Source organism: Octopus bimaculoides, chromosome 4 (assembly GCF_046866305.1).
Source record: "Octopus bimaculoides isolate indiv1 chromosome 4, ASM4686630v1, whole genome shotgun sequence".
Classification (NCBI taxonomy): Eukaryota; Metazoa; Mollusca; class Cephalopoda; order Octopoda; family Octopodidae; genus Octopus; species Octopus bimaculoides.
In genome coordinates, this window is record NC_142931.1 from 146,856,810 (window position 1) to 146,875,169 (window position 18,360).

General features: G+C 34.7%; 1 protein-coding gene across 2 annotated transcripts in view; it reads right to left on the reverse strand.

Moving 5' to 3' along the window:
• LOC106878761 (uncharacterized) overlaps nucleotides 1-18,360 on the reverse strand; it is a 145,346-nt gene that overhangs the window by 118,307 nt on the left and 8,679 nt on the right. The window lies entirely within an intron of this gene.

The following is an 18,360-nucleotide window of genomic DNA, read 5'->3' on the forward strand; positions in this document are numbered from 1 at the left end:
TACTTATAAATTCTTAGTACTCAAAGAAACAGTTCCGTTGTTATAACGAAGTAGTTTTCGGTAACTTGTAACAGGACTCCTGCTTCTTTGGGAACTGCAAAGATTATCTATACTTATATTTATGTACATATATCTTTATATATGCATGTCTGTTTGTATATATAAATAAACATATATATATGTGTGTGTGTGAGTGTGAGTGTGAGTGTATGTGTGTGTACATATGTACATATGTATATGTATATATGTATATATGTATATATATATATATATATATATATATATATATATATATATATATATATATATATATATATATATATATATACATATATATATATATACATATATATATATATGTATGTACATATGTATGTATATATATATATGTATGCATATATCTATGTACATATATATGTGTATGTGTATGTGTGTATATATATATATATATATATATATATATATATATATATATATATCTGTATATATATATCTGTATATATATATATATCTGTATATATATATCTGTATATATATGTGTGTGTGTTTGTATATATAAATATATATATCACATGAAAGGACTTCCTTTATGGATGGAAGTTGTCCAAATTTTTTTGTCAACAACACAAGGCATTGGAATCTTCTTTCCCCAGATACTATATTAGTAGTCAATGTAAAGAATATAAATATCTGGAAATAGATCCAACAATAAAATGGAATTACTTGGAAAAATGAAGGAGCGCCGTATTGTAACCAGATACTTAACAGAAGACATGCTTTGATTCACTTGATTGACTCAATCTTGACGAAAATACAACTGCATCGTTAAACATTCTTTGTCCTTAGAGGTCTCTTTGTTGATGGGGGTGGGTCAAAATAGCAATTCTTGCCATTGAATTTAGACAAGCATCAAAGACATCCATGACTGATAAATACACTCTCTGATTTACTTTCATCTGAAACTCTTGAACAGGATGGAATATAATTTTTTTTTATCTCTGACCCATGAAGCTAAGCAAAAAGAAAAAAAAAGAACTCGATTTCGTCTTGAATTTCCAGTTTTCATTTTTGGTCAAATATTTGATGCCTCTCCATTCTTTTTCACCTTTTTTCATTTGCATTGTTTGCATGGCAATATATATATATAAAAAGACCCAAATGTTTTATTTTTATTTAGTTATTTTTTATAGAATTATTTTTCTCATTGCCAAACTTTTTTACAAGAAAATGTGATTTTGTTACAACTGCTTACAGGGATCTTGAAGCCAATGGTTTTGCTATTTTCCCCCCTGTTTTGATAATGTATTTTATGTGATTCATGCCAAGAGGTCAATAAGAAGGAGCCACATCAAAATTGATTTTAATCCGAAAAGAAATTCAATGGACCATATAATTTATGTTTCATGTTGTGATTCCAAGTTAATACAGTTAGGAATTACAGCATGGATTTGTCTTTTCCAGTAAATCTTCTAAATATTTTCTTTTCTGGTAAATCTTCAGAAATAACAACCAAACAGCTGAGTCTTTCAGTTGTTTTTGCTTTTATATTGGAATTCTTTTGATGTTTATACATACATACATACATACATACATATATACATGTGTATATATATATATATATATATATATATATATATATATATATATATATATATATATTGTATATGTGTATGTATGTATGTGTGTGTGTTTGTATGTAAACAGAATATTAACAGCAGTCTTTGTATTCATAGCCAAGATGATGTGAAGATGCTGTTGATGATGATGATAGTGATGATTATGATAGCAATGGTGATGGGACGATGATCATCATTGTCATCAAATACCACTAACATCATCCTCATCAATACTATCATCGAATACCACCACCACCACTACTATCATTATCATCAACATCATCATCATCATCACCGTCGTCATCATCATCATCATCATCATATCCATCCTCATAAATGAAACCTGTTTGTGATTCAGATTTGATCTAGTCAATTTATTTATTCTAATTTATACAAATCTGTCAGAAATCAGGTTGAAAGAAGCCATCCTATCCTGAAACAAGATTCTTTGGGAAAAAATAAATAATAAATAAATAAATAAAAAAGTAATAAAAAGGGTAAAAATTATAAAAAAAAAAGTCAAACAAACAAAAAAAAACCAAATAAATGTAAGAGAGAAAAATATCGTATCTTCCTGACCAAACAGTCTAAAATCAATAACGCATAGTTTTTGTTGCTTAATCTATCATTGTTTTTTTTTTTGTTATTGATCAATGGAGAATGGATATAAATACTTTATAGTATTTAGAATTATTTACATTATCCAGCCAGCTTTAAGTGTCTTTTCTAAGGTTTGCCCACAGAACAATAACTCATGTCAGTTGGAAACTCTTCATGTTTACAAACACCTGAAAATGATTGGTTTTCTCCATTCATTCAACGTTGTTCGGGCAAAAGAAAAAAATGCAGAAAACTCCACAAATTATTGAAATATAACAAACCAAACAATGCAAATAAGTCGCTACAATTACGATACCATCAAAGAGACGGTTAGAAATGTTTTTACATGAAAAGGGCTATTTTTGTGCATATGTTGTGTGTGTATGTGTGTTTCTTATTAAATTCACTCTTAATTCCTTAACAGGGGAGATTAATTTGCTCCAAGTTTGCTTCCTTTGTGCTTGTATGTATATATATATATATATATATATAAACACACATGTGTGTGTGTATGTATATACATATGTATATGTGTGTGTGTGTGACACACTGCATAATATATAAAACATCACTGTGTAATAGAAGGCAATGCAGCTTCATAATATATTCCTTTAATCCTGATATTTTGGGTAAAACGCTCCTGTTCACAAAGAACAAAATTGAAATGTTAGTTAGCCTAATATGCCTGTTCAGACCCACAATGTCAATCTTATAGGTTTGTATTAGTCTTTTGTTCAATTAATAATACTGAAAATGAGTATTTCACCTGAAATGTCAAGACAATAAATATTACCAAAATAGCAATTCAATAAATTGGTTGTTGGTATTTAATATTGAATCTGTATTCCTACAACCTTCTATTATACACACATTTTCTACATATCTATCTATCTATCTATCTATCTGTTTATGTCTTCATGTATATATGTCTCTATCTATCTGTCAATATGTCTCCATGTATATATATATATATATATATATATATATATATATTTATATATATACACACACACACACATACACTCACACAGTTATATGTATATATGTATACATATTATTTGTAGACCTAGGTAAATATATATAATGTATGTATATATGCCTATATTTATGGATTATTATGTACCTATACATGTATATATGTGAATATATATATACCTACATATTTGTATGTATGTATACATATATATATATATATATATACATGTGTGTGTGTGTGTGTGTGTGTGTGTGTGTGTGTGTGTGTGTGTGTGTGTTTTATTGAACATAACAGATTTCACAATTTGTTACTCAATGTTTCACATAAAACATCACCAGATAAAAGTCTTCTGATGATCAGTTACATTAAACTTTGGGTAACCGTTTGTGAAGTTTTTGACATTAGATAAAACGCTATATTTTCTCTGCTTTTGGTATTAAAGTGTTATTTTCATTACTTTGTTTTGTGCGTATGAGTTTGTGTATGTATGTGTGTGTGTGTGTGTATATCTATCTATATATATATAGCAAATAAGAAAGTGGAGAGATACAAAATCGACAGACATCAACTGGTAAACATTCCAGTATGTCTATTTATTCCAATGTATTCATCTAATACATTGTAATAAACAGACACACTGGAATGTTTACCAACTGATGTCTGTCGATTTTGTATCCTCTCCACGTTCTTATTTGCTATATAAATCAAGGGTAAACCATTTTTTACCCCCACCCATATATAATACTCAATTGCAAGATTGCCACACAATAACCAGCACTTGGGTATGAATAATTGGGTACACTACCAGCAGTATATTGGATAGGTACTATCCTTTAGTTGGTTTCTCAACTTCTAACTCACACAGATATATATATATATATATATATATATATATATATATATATATATATATATATATATATGTATGTGCGTGTGTGTGTATCACAGTATTGGCCAGACCATCAGACACTGTTACATACCACTGGGCACAATGTGCTTCCGATTCTGTTTTCATTGTGTCCATTGTTTCTATCTTGACCCAAATTGCTTAACTAAGGTGTCTTCCCATTATCACAGAGGTCTTCCGAGTGGCCTTTTCTGATCTCTTGAATATCATTTAGCAACTGCATGAATCCACCTGTTGTCTGTAGAATTTGTGCTTTTGGTATAACATGATCTTGTCATACACTCTGCCCCATTCTCAAATTATCTCATTTTCAATCTGCTCCTAATATATATATGTATATATATATATATATATATATATATATATATATATATATATATATATATATATATATATATATATATATATATATATATATATATATGTATATATATCTATATATATATATATATATATATATATATATATATATATGTATATATATATATATATATGTATATATATATATATATATATATATATATATGTATATATATATATATATATATATATGTATATATATATATATATATACATATATATATATATAAAGAAATAGGCATTTTGTCTGCCGTTACATTCTGAGTTCAAATTCCGCCAAGGTTGATGTTGCCTTTCGTCCTTTTGGGGTCAATAAATTAAGTATCAGTGAAACACTGGGGACAATGTAATCGACTAGTCCCTTCCCCACAAATTTGAGGCCTTGTGCCTCCAGTAAAAAGGATTATTATTATTATTATTATTATTATTATTATTATTATTATTATTATTATTATTATTATTATTATTAAGGTGACGAGCTGGCAAAATTGTTAGTACGCTGGGTGAAATGCTTAACAGTATTTCGTCTGCCGTTAGGTTCTGAGTTCAAATTCTGCTGAGGTTGACTTTGCCTTTCATCCTTTCAGGGTCAATTAAATAAGTACCGGTTACACATTGGGGTCGATGTAATCACCTTAATCTCCTGTCCCCAAGCTGCCCTTGTGGCAAAAATTTGAAATCATTATTATTACTATTATTTAAGTCCTCTTCACAAATGGTATTCCGTGATTCTTCCAGCTCTCTTTGGTCCTCTACACATTTCTTTGTTCTCTTGTAGTTTCTGCATCTCCATATTTCTTCAGTACATCCACATATGTTGGTCTGGGACACCTTTTCCACTGACATCCATGTCTTCATGCCTTGACTCACTTACTCCAGCTCGGCCATATTCTAATTTTTGAAACCAGTAAAAAAATTAAATAAATCAATTTTTAATCATTAATCTTGGAATGTCTGTTTATTTTTGGTTCTCATCTTTCCAAAAATAACTCCTATTTTAACACAATTCGATATCTAATAAAGTAGTTTTATGGTTCAATGCCAAGACTTAAATTATAAATAATCATCATTGAATTCTTTTAATTCAATTCTTGTCAAAATACACCTCTGCTTGCATATTAATAAGCTGTATTAAATAAAGGCTGTTGTTGGTGTTGTTGTTATAGATGCTGTTTGACCCTTGATTAACCTTTATTGAGGACACGTGTTTGTAGATTGAACAAAAAGTTTGAGTTTAAAAGAATGTTAAAACCTTGAGGTTTCTGTTTCACCTCTGCATTCTGGGTTCATATCCTGCTTCTTGTCACCATAAAAAAATGGCTTCTGCTGGACCCGGCAAAAATGGTGGTAGATTTAGGAAGTCCTTTAACAAGGGCTCAGTTATTTCAACTGAATATTCTCAATATCAACAAACTAGTTGGCAGGGGACAATGCAGTAGGGCTCAAGTCCTCTATACTCAAACAACACTAATAATATAGATTTTTTTGTTCCCAATGTTTTGTTTTAAGTAGTGATGGGTCCCTTAGTAAATATCATGACTGACTGATCCCTTCCTTAATCATAACTGATGACTTCCACAACTGTCCATTTTCTAATCCATTAAAAGCCATTATTAAATAAGAACTGTGGTGGACCAAAATTAATTCTCTGTGGGAATCTATTCTTTACAAATACTTCTAACGATTTACTGATTGAATATTCATCACCTTTCTGATCAAAAATTGGAATTTGATTGGAACATAGCACTGCATGTGAAGGCACATGGTCCTGTGTTTAGAGTGTTACACTGATGACCAGAAGTTCATGGTTTCAATTCTCAAACCAAGCAGTGTGTTGCATTCTTAAACAAGGCACTCCATTTTGCATTGCTCCAGTCCTCTCAACAGAAAATAACTAGCAGCAGCAGCTAGGGGAAGGGAAGGGCCAGCCCTACAATGGACTGGCATCCCATTCATATGGGGAGAGGGATGGGGGCTGAATATTGTAAACTGTCAGTTACCAATACACCATGGAAATGGAGATTGGTTTTAGCCTAATGAACCTATAGGCTCATGACAGACTTATTTACCTGGTTTTACCTGTGTGACTGTATTGGTTCTATGGTGTATTCAGAGAATAATTTAAGAACCAAAGATATTGGTAACTCCAGTCAATCAAAATGGATCCCAGACAAGTCTCAGAAGAATACTAAATATATTCTTCTGAATATCTTTTGAACTCTTCTGAGAAATTCAAATAGTTGCAAAATTGTCATGGAACATCACTACCAATTGCTTTGACTATTTTATGCCAGTCAGACTGTTGCTAACACCCAAGACTCGTGGGGAAGGCATCATTGTCATTACTTCTTACTTTCTCTACTGCTATAAATCTGAGTTGTATAAACTGTACATTTACAAGTACACCATTGAAGATTTCCTGTTTGTTGTTAACCCTCGGACAGCTGAGCATTTTGCTCAGCATGTTAACAATTCTGTTAGCTCCCTGCCTTAGCAATGAAACTAATATTAAATCACTGTTTTGGTCTTAAAGATTAAATCATTTTTATATGGGATCCTTGAGACTTTGTCAGTGGACAGTTTCTAATTTGAATGCTGGGAGTGGATTTTACACACATCTGCTTTGCATGATCACTCATCCTACCAGAAATAGCAGTTAAACATTCCTCAAATTTCACCTATGTTCTTAAAAAGAAGTAAAGACACATTAGATCATGTTGTGGTATGAAACCGTGGGTTGCTCTACCAACCCTTAGCAATTAATTGTAACTGATAGCAATGCATCTTTGCCTGTAAATCCTGTAGACGCATTCTTGCTAGAATTTCCTTGCTAACTTTCCCAGCTCTGGGTAATAATTAAATAATTGTTCTCTATTCGCTGTATTTCTTCTGGTTGTCTTTGAGAGATGACAGAGCAATATTTACGAAGAGGAAGTCAATCTTTTCTACTTTATAAGTTTCAAAGAATGAAAGTTTTGTTCTGATATCTCTCTATGTTTGTGTCTGTCCCCTCACCACCACCACCACTTGACAACCAGTGTTGGTTTGTTTACATCCCCCTGTAACTTATAGGTTCAGCAAAAGGGATTAACAGAATAAGTACCAGACTTTAGAAAATAAGTACTGAGGTCAATCTGTTTCATTAAACTCTTCAAGGCAGTACTCCAGCATGACCGTAGTCCACTGATGGCTGAAGCAAGTAAAGAGTAAATAAATAAGTTTGGTGTGGGTTGGGAAGGGGAGAAAATTCAGAGAAGAAAAATATAATGCCATTTTGTTTAAGACAGGTATAATTACCAACACAGGAACATGTATCATACATCAAAATGAAGCTGGTCTTCTGTGGATCACATCCCTACTTCTCAACATAGACACCGTTTCTCTCGATAGCAATGTTCCACCTTCGAATGAGAGCATGTATCCCTGCCCTGTAAAATTCTGTTGACTGTTCTTTGAGCCACTTCTTCACTATAGTTTTCACTTTCTTGTCACTGGAATAATGTTTGTCTCTCAAACCCTCTTTCGTGGGGCCAAAGAGAAGATAGTCCAGTGACGAGGAAGTGAAAAACTGTAGTGAAGAAGTGGCTCAAAGAACAGTCAACAGAATTTTACGGGGCAGGGATACATGCTCTCATTCGAAGGTGGAACATTGCTATCAAGAGAAACGGTGACTATGTTGAGAAGTAGGGATGTGATCCACAGAGGACCAGCTTCATTTCGATGTATGATACATGTCTCTGTGTTGGTAATTATACCTGTCCTAAACAAAATGGCATTAGTTTTTGACTCACCCTCGTATATATTGTGCGTATGTGTTTACATATATGCTTATATCCATTAATTCAAAACTCTACCTTTATTTCGTGGGTACCCTAAGCTTTCTGTTTCTATCATATTCATTGTGCACCTGAAAACTTCCAATTTCATGGGAGCCGGGGCTTTTTCTACTGTTCCTACAACCAAATACATGTATATGTATGCACGCACGCACAGACACACGCACACACACACACACACACACGCACACATACACATGCATAGTTACCTACCTATAAATGTTCTGGTTCTGACATCCACTTTTCCAAGCTTGCATGAATCAGATGGATCTTGTTGAGGCAGATTTTCTACAGGTGGATGCCTTTCCTGTTCATAACCCTCACCTATTTCCTAACAAGGCAATGCTTCTCCATGGACAGACATACAGGAAGAACAGAGAGCAACTGACATCACTTTGTATGGTGACATTCATGTACAATTGTCATGCAGTAATATCAAGACATGCATGAATACACACATGCATATGTTCACACACACACACATGATGAGTTTCTAACAGTTTCTGTGTCTGAAATCACTTTACAAGGATTTAGGGCTGTGGCTAGAGTAGAAGACACTTGACCTGTGTTTAGGAAGCATGTTTCTTACAGTGTGTGTGTGTGTGTGTGTGTTTGGTTAAGAATGTTGTTGCATAGCACTTTGAGGAAATGTTTACTAGTATAGCACCAGGCTGACTACTAAAGTGTTGTGAGTAGAATTGGTAGACAATAGCTGAAATTAGCATGCATTGTGTGTGTGTGTGTGTGCATATTTATATATATTAATTGAAGTGTGCAGAATTATATATCCATTATAGTCAATCCTTCCAATCAGTTTCACACTGGGGTCCAACAGGATGTTAGATAACAGCCCAATTATGTAATCCCACACTCTTCAGAGAAAGCAGTTATGGAAGAAACTATGGTGACTGCTCTCTATTGTTGGAGACAGTATATGTATATGTATGTATCTATGTGTGTGTGTGTACATATATCTGTATGTGTGCATACACACACACTCAGATTGACAGACAGATATATTCTTATGTTTTTGATTGTGTACGTATTATTTTTGCATTTATATTTATTTACATATGCACACACACACATGTGCACACACACAGACACACACACACATATGCACACATACATACATGAGTAGAATGTTTATGTGTGTATGCACACACACACATATTTTTGTATTTATTTTTGCCAGTTGAATTCAAAAATCTTTACAACTAATCCACCCTGGTTATATGACAATGACCCAATCATTATGACAGCTATATCTTCTTTTACTGTTTTACTACAGTATCAGCCATATTTTAGTAATAAAAACTGTTTTTTCTTTGACTCCTTAATCTATATTTTTCCAGAATATACCATCCATGCCTTTTCTATTTCTCCACAATGGTTTTTTTTTTTTTTGCTTACTACATTTTTGTTATTCGTACATCTATTTTGCAATCATTGTACAAGAACTTTTTACAGGTCAGCAGGTCAGGAATTAGACCAATCAGAGCCATTATTACTGTTCCATTATCTGGGATGGTGCTGATACTGGACACAGAGACATCTTAGACTGTTTGTCACTTCAACTGTAGCTTCTACTGGTCGGTCTTGTGTTCTCTCTAACTAATCCCCGTCTAACTTGCTAGATTTTTCACTTCTCATCATCCATATCATATCCTACCCACTGTCCCTGTAGCCACTATGCCATTCCTTCTTTCCCTTGAATATCATCCCTCTGGAATTCTCTCCCTGGTCATATTTTTTCCAGCAGTCATTGACTTATATCTGTTCAAGACAAAAAACAAAACAAAAAGAAAACCCTCCTCAAACACGTCGATCTCGTTGGCCTGGAGTGCAGGAGGACCCTGCAAACGTTTCGGTGCAGCCCCTCACCTTCAGACCAAACCATTAAATGCTGTTATATTCAATGGTACAAGAATTCATGTAGAATGGTGCAGAAGAAAGACACAAGCATTTACAATAGTTGTAACACAGCTGTAACATTGATGTAACGCAGTTGTATCATTGATGTAAAACTGACACAACACAGTTGTGACAATAATATAACATTGATCTAACATATTTGTAACATTGATGTCACACAGTTTTAACAATACTGTAATTCAGTCATAATCTTGATGTAACATTACTATAACACAGTTGTAACACAATCCTTAACACCAGTGTGACACGTCAATAAAGCTATCATCACCATACAGTTGTGATATAGGGTAACACAACTGCAATTTAGTTGTTACACCATCATAACACCCCTGTAACACACTATGTGACACTGTTATTATGGTGGTGACATAATACATTGTAACACTGATATAACACTGCAGTATTTCAGTTGGAACTGAATACTGTAACAAAACTGTAACATTTATACAGCTCATTCAATAAACATTTGTAACACTACTTGAGCACATATAATATAAATGTAACAGTTTTAAAATTACTGTAACACATTTGTAACACTACTGTCCCACATTAGGTATCTCTAATTCTGCTTCAAATACTTAAAAAAAAATTCTGTTATATTTGTAACATAACTGTTGTCAAATTGAAAAAAATTGCTATCACATCAATGAAACAGTTGTAAAACTATTATTATTATTACAATGTTACAGTTAGATCAACTGTAACAATATTATTGTAACACATTTATAAATCTACTGTAACATTACTCAAACATTGCTGTAACGATACTGTAATAATACTGCTACATAATGTGACACAGTTTTAAAAAAAATCACTGAAATATAGTAACACTGCATCAATTTTACTGTAACACAGTTTACTGTAACACACTGTAACATTGCTTCAACATAGTAACAATAACGTAACGGTCATCACAATTCTTCTGTACCTCAGTTGTAACAATGCCACAATGCTACTGTAACACACTTTAATAATAATGTTACAATGTAACAATGATATATTGCTATTCAATAATAATGTAACATGGTTTAATACAGCTGTTACAATTTTGTAACATAGACTTATAAGATTGTTACAATTTGTAACACGTCAATAAATCTGTTACAATTTTGTAACACTTTAAGAAGAATGTAACTCTTACAGTATATCAATACTGTACCAATAATATTGTAATACAATTATATGACTACTGTGTCACACGGGTGTTACACTGGTGTAACACAGCAGTTATTGTGTCCACCTTTACAAGAAAAAACTTATATAAACATTTATCATCAATCTCTCTTGACTTGTTTTTATTTATTCTTTCACATTCATTCACTTGTTGTTGTTGTACTTATTGACATTCATGTTGTTGTTGCTGTTATTGTTTCTAAGAGAGGTGGAGGTAGTAGTGGTGGTGTTTGACCCTGAGTAAGCAGACTTATAATCAAAGACATTCCAGTCATAGCCTTACATTTTTTCTTTAAATCAAGCCATCTTTTCATTCTTAAGACAACAGGGTGTAATTTGAGTGAAAATTGGCTATTATTTCTAGCAGCTCAGAGGATCACATAGAGGCACCTTTGTGTTAAGCACAGAAGTAGGAGAGTTGATGAAAGGTTGAAGTGAAAGTGAGGTGCTGGTGTTTTACCAATGTTTTTATATATATATATATATATATATATATATATATATATATATATATATATATATATATATATGTATATGTATGTATATGTAAATACGACGGGCTTCGTTCAGTTTCCATCTACCAAATCCACTTACAAGGCTTTGGTCGGCCCGAGGCTATAGTAGAATGCACTTGTCCAAGGTGGTCATCACTGTTACTGCTGACAGCAGCATCATAGTGGTAGCAGAAGCAGTGGTGATGGGTGTGTTGTAGGTGTTAATAATAGTTATGGGGGGGGGGGGGGGTAGAGGTCAGTGATTGTAGTGGTTGTGGCTGTAGCAATGGTTGTAGTAGTAATAATGGTTGCAGAGGCCGTGGTGATGATGTAGGTAGTGGCAGTAGTAGTAGTAGTAATAGCTGGTGTTGTTAGTGGTGGTAACAATGGTGGTGTCTGTGGTAATGGTGGCAATGACAATAGTGGCAGTAGTGGTGGAGGTGGTGGTAGTGATGCTGGTGGTAGCAGCGACCATGGTGCTGGTGGTGGCAGTGACAGTGGTGGTGGTGGTGGTGGTGGTGGTGGTGGCAGTGACAGTGTTATTAGGAAGTTTGATAAATTGTGTTTTTATATATTTTATTTCGTCGTTGTTTCTATTGTTGCTGAAGTTGTTGTTGCTGTTTGATATCTGTCTGTGTGTCCTACAGCAGTATTGGCAATCTGTTCTGTCTGGTATTGTTCCACCATTCCTCCGCAGCAGTGTCTTATCTCTGAAATAAGAAGACAACCCCTTCTCAAATGGCTGCAAGTGGAGACAGTTTCTTCAAATCCATTTCTTCTTCCATCTTCTCCGCTTCTCTGTTTATTATCATTGACAAGCTAGCAGAATCATTACCATGCTGGATAAAATGCTTAGCAACATTTCTTCTAACTTTATGTTCTGAGTTCAAATGGCACCGGGGTCGACTTTGCATTTCATCCTTTCAGGGTCGATAAAATAAAGTACCAGTTAAGTGGTGGAGTCAATATAACTGACTATCCCCATGCCTGCAAAATTACTGACCTTGTGTCACAATTTGAAACCATACTATTATCATTGCCTTTGCACAGCTTCTAACACTGGAGATGTACGACAGTGTCAGCTGTTCACTACCAGTGAACTAAGGTAACACCTCTTATTTTTCGAGCACCTTCCGGAGTATTCGAGCAGTTCCAAGCAGTGCTGTTTTCTGCAAGTGCTCCACCCTTGTTACAGCCCCTATTTCTTCCATGTACTTTTCAAGATTTTTGCTCACTGTTTCCAGGGCTCCGACAATTATTGGTACTACTGCTACCTTTTTCATCGACCACAACTGCTTAACTTCCCAAGCTAACCTGTCATATCTATCGACTTTTCTTTCTTCCTTATCACATACCTTGTTGTCAGCTGGGCATGCTATATCTATGATCCAGCATAGTTTGTTTTCTTTCTCAATTAAGACTATGTCTGGCTTCCTATTCTCTATCTCATGGTCACACTGAATCATAAAATCCCATAGGATCTTCGCATTTCTATTTTTGATGATGCCTTCAGGTTTGTGGTCATACCAATTTTTTGCTCTGTCAAGTCCAAACTTGTTGCAAAGTGTCCAATGGACAAACCTGGCCATATTGTTGTAGCATCACTTATATTCCTTCTAGGCTAGTGACATTCATTGGCTGGTAATATACCATACGCTTTCACCATTTTGTCCAAAGATTCTGCACTTATCACTTTCTGATGCATTGTCTATTCTACTATTATCATTATCATTATTATTATTATTATTATTATTATTATTATTATTATTATTATTATTATTATTATTCCTTCGTAACACAGTGTAAGTAAAAATGTACCAGAGTCTTTAGTCATCCGTCAAGTCACAACAAGGACCTCAGACAGATGATACAAGCTGTTACAGTACTGGGTCCTTATTTCTGTGTACCCATTCTCCCTCATAAGACGAGGGTTGACATGAGCCAATGGTAAAAGACACTTGTTCAAGATGCTGTGCAATGAGATTGAACCCAGGGCCTCATGATTGTGAGGCAATATTCTCAAATATTTGGCCATGATGTATCCACATTTATTTATTGTATTTATGCAAAGAATAAATACGTTTTAATCAGATTTTATTTGAAGGATGAGAGTTGGGTGGAAGAAATGTCAATCAGTTTTAGTAGAAGAAGAGTGAGGAAGAAGAAATGGTAAGAATGAAGGAAGATTAATTTGAAGATGGCAAGGAACCTGTCCAGCCTATAGGAGCATAGAAAAACAGATGCAACATGATGATGGTGGTAAGTGATGATAGTTGTGGTGGTGGTGGAGCTGAGGGTGATGGTGACCATGATTAAGAAGATGATGTCAACAACAATGGTGGTGAAGTTAGGAGGTTGTTGTTGTTGATGATGATGATGATGATGATGATGATGATGATGATGATGATGATGAGGGGGTGGTGGAGGAGGAGGAGGAGGAGGAAAACAACAATGATGACAATTGTGATGAAGGCAATGATGCTGATATCATTCATTTGTCCTCATCCAAACTAAATTCTCTCTGGAGGTGTAGAGTTAACAATTAATGTATGGGAAAGATTAAGTCATTTCCCCCAATCCACTCCACTCCACTCCACTCCACCAAGGTTGTAGGAAATAATTAAACTCTCTCCATCACAAAAACATGTCTAAATTACTTTAAAACAATTTTGCTGTAGGTGCCACATATAAAGCACCCAACACACTCTGTAAAGTGGCTGGCTTTAGGAAGGGCATCCAGCCATAGAAACCATGCCAAAAGCAGACAATTGGAGCCTGGTGCTGCCTTCTGGCTTGCCAGCTCCTCTCAAACCATCCAACCCATGCCAGCCAGCATGGAAAGCAGACATTAAACGATGATGATGATGTAAATAGACCCAGCATGATGCTGATGGAACCCGTTATTGGAATTCAACAATTCTTTCCCTGTCAACTCTTTTTCCTGCAAATGTTCACACTGGTCATCGGACATACCAATCTTAGCATCTGAAAGTGGGATCTGTAAGCAGAGCCAGATTTAGGTATGAGCAAAACAAGCAAGAAATTAAAGCCACAAAGTTCTCAACATTGTCTTCATTGTTTAACATCCTCTTTTCATGCTGGCATGGGTGGGACAGTTTGCCAGGGGTTGGCCAGGCAGAAGCCTGCACCAGACTTCTGTGACTGTTTTGGCAGGATTTTTACAGCTGGATGCCCTTCCTAACATCAACCACTTGGCAGAGTGGACTTAGTGCAAAAATTCCAGTTTTGTGCGCCACTCCTTAGTGTAACACAGAATACGTGTGTGTGTGTGTGTGTGTCCTTCACAATCACTTGGTTCCAAGTTTGATCCCATTCAAAGGTACTTTTGGCAACTGTTCTCTGACAACTGTTAATCTTAATCAAGATGAACTGAAGGCAAGGATTATGGCAGCATTAAACAACTTAAACAAGGAGACCGTCCAGAAGAGTTGCAGGAGATTCTGAAGCCATCTGGGGACTGTGCTTGAAAACAAGGCCGATTTTATTGAATAAATTTACTCTTTAGTATTTCAAGATATTTTTATGTAATTTTGGTAAATATATCTGTTAAAATGAGATGTCAGTGTTATTTTCATTTTCGCGTAATTTAGACGACAGTTTATTCACCACACCCTGTACATACATATATATACATACATACACACATACACTCACAGAGAAAGAAAGAGAGAGACAGAGAGACAGAGTGGGAGAGAGAGATGTACATACACACACATATATACACATGTATACACACACATGATATAAATATTTACAGCAAACAAAAGCTGCATTGATAAACACTAGTCAAGCTATAAATAACTTTATTGATAAAAGATATATTGATAAATTCCATTCAATGTTACAGATAAAAAAAAAACACCTCTAATGATTGGCTGGGGATATTATAAATCTGTCAATAGACAGAGATGTATGTCTGAAATTGTAGTATTAATAGGTGATATTTATCCCCACTTAAATGTAGATACTGCGTTAGAACAGAGAATATTGTAATAGATATCATGAGAGGACCTCTTATAAGGACTTTCTGGTGCATATGAGCACACCTGTTTATATTGCTAGTGGGAGATCAATTACCTGTCATCCTCCCACTTGTGATATAAACAGGAGTGTTTATATGCACCAAAAGCACATATAAGGGGTCCTCTCGTGATATCTATCACAGTATTCTCTGTTCTAAAACAACATCCACTTTTAAATGGGGATAAATATTACCTTTTGGTATTAATACTGCTTCTATCACTATTACTTATACATATACATATTCGATAAAAACAAATAACAAAGCTGTTATCTGTTTTCGTCAAATATATATATATATATATATATATATGTAGGCTAATACAAGAACCCACACTAAACTCCTCAATCGTATCATGATTGAACCAAGAGTTTAACTATGGTCTGTCCTTAGCACTTACTTAGCATTACCTGCCACTCTTTGGGTCTCCTGGATACCAATACCGTTTATACATATATACACATGATGCTTGAGATACAAATAATTACAGAGGTATCAAGTTATTGGATCAGGTAATGAAGGTCACGGAGACGGTCATAGCCCAACTAATTAGGGAGAGAGTCAGTTTAGATGAGATGTAGTTTGGATTCATGCCAGGGAAAAGCATTACTGATGCTATATTTCTGCTAAGACAGCTGCAGGAGAAGAAGCGATGAACAAATTTCATATCTGCGCATTTTCTGATTTTCATTCAAATCGTATGGTACACATTTGTCAAGCTTTTCTGATTATTCAATCGCATGCAATTGGTTGCAGGCAGTTTTTTGGCTAACTTGAAATCCTTTCGCCAGTTCTCAAGTGGTTTTACATAGACCTTTCTCAATGACAGTCTTTAATTGACCGTCATTGATGACAGATGGCCATCCACTCAGGTCTCCACTGCGAAATCATTTAAACCATTTTTGAGTTGACCACTCACTGGTCATTTCCTCACCAAATGTTTCATTGATATTGTGAGTAGTTTCAGCTGCTTTACGTCCCTTTTTGAAGTTGAATAGCAAAATTGCTCGAATATCAGGCTTTGACAGTTCCATTTCAAATGGTTGTAACAATGGTGAAAAAAATATCAATGTTAATTTATTGATCCATTTGGGCAAGTCTATGTCTGTATTATCAGAAAATTGCAAAAAAATGTTTAAAAAAAAATTTGACTCTTCAAAAATCTGGTACAAATTCTTCATGTTCAAAACATTGCTTACTTTTTACACAACCTGATAGAAAGAGAGATAGATAAATAGACAGATGGATGGATGGATGGATGGATGGATGGATAGATAGATAGATAGATCGATAGATAGACAGAAAGATAGAGAGATGGATATAGACGTATATGTACATATATGATGGGCTTCTTTTAGTTACTATCAACAAAATTCACCTGGGGCTATAGTAGGAGACATTTGCTCAAGGTGCCACACATTGGGACTGAACCTAGACTCATGTGGTTGGGGAGCAAACTGTCTACCACTTGCCTGTCAAAAATTGTGAGAAAAATCTTATTAAAATTCATGTAGTTTATTTCACCATAATTGAATTGTCTCTTCTCTACATCAACATCATCATCACCACCGGCATCGTCCTTATCATCATCTAGATCATCATTATCTTTTCCACCACCACCGCCACTGCCATATTTATCATGTCTAATTAAAGATGATGGTTTTATATTCCATTGTCTGTACAGAATCTGTCTCTACTGGGATTGAGGAATCTTTCTATTAATGTTGGCACTACCCCAACCACCACCACCACCACCACCACCACCATCACCATTACCATAGCCATTAACAAACTGTTCTTCGCACAATAACACCAACACTACTGCCAATGACACCATGACCACCACCACCACCACCACCACCACCACCAACAACAACAACAACAACAACAACAAACACAACAACAACGAAGGCAATAACAAGAACAGCAGCAATAATGGTAACAATAACGACAATAATAGTTGAAACAACAACAGCAACAAAAACAACATCACCAACTACTACTACTACTACTACTACTACTAATAATAATAATAATCATGGCAAGGCTGGTTGAGATTGTACAAATGTGCAACAAGGATATAGGGATGGAATTTGGTATCTCGAAGTGTGCAGTGCTTACTTTGAAGCAGGGGAGAAGAATTGCAGAGAATTGCCAAACGGAGAGAGAATGGAAGATCCAGATGATGATGGATACGAGTACCTTGGGATCTTGGAGCTGGACAATATCTTGCATTAAGAAATGAAGGACAAGGTCATTACTGCATATTTCAAGTGCCTTAAACTTCTCTTGAAATCAAAACTTGACTCAAGAAACCTTGTGACAGCCATCAACATATCGGCAGTTGCTGTAGTCTGCTATAGTGCACCCATCCTGAGATGGACACAAGTGGAGACTGACCAGCTCAATCGCACTACCTGA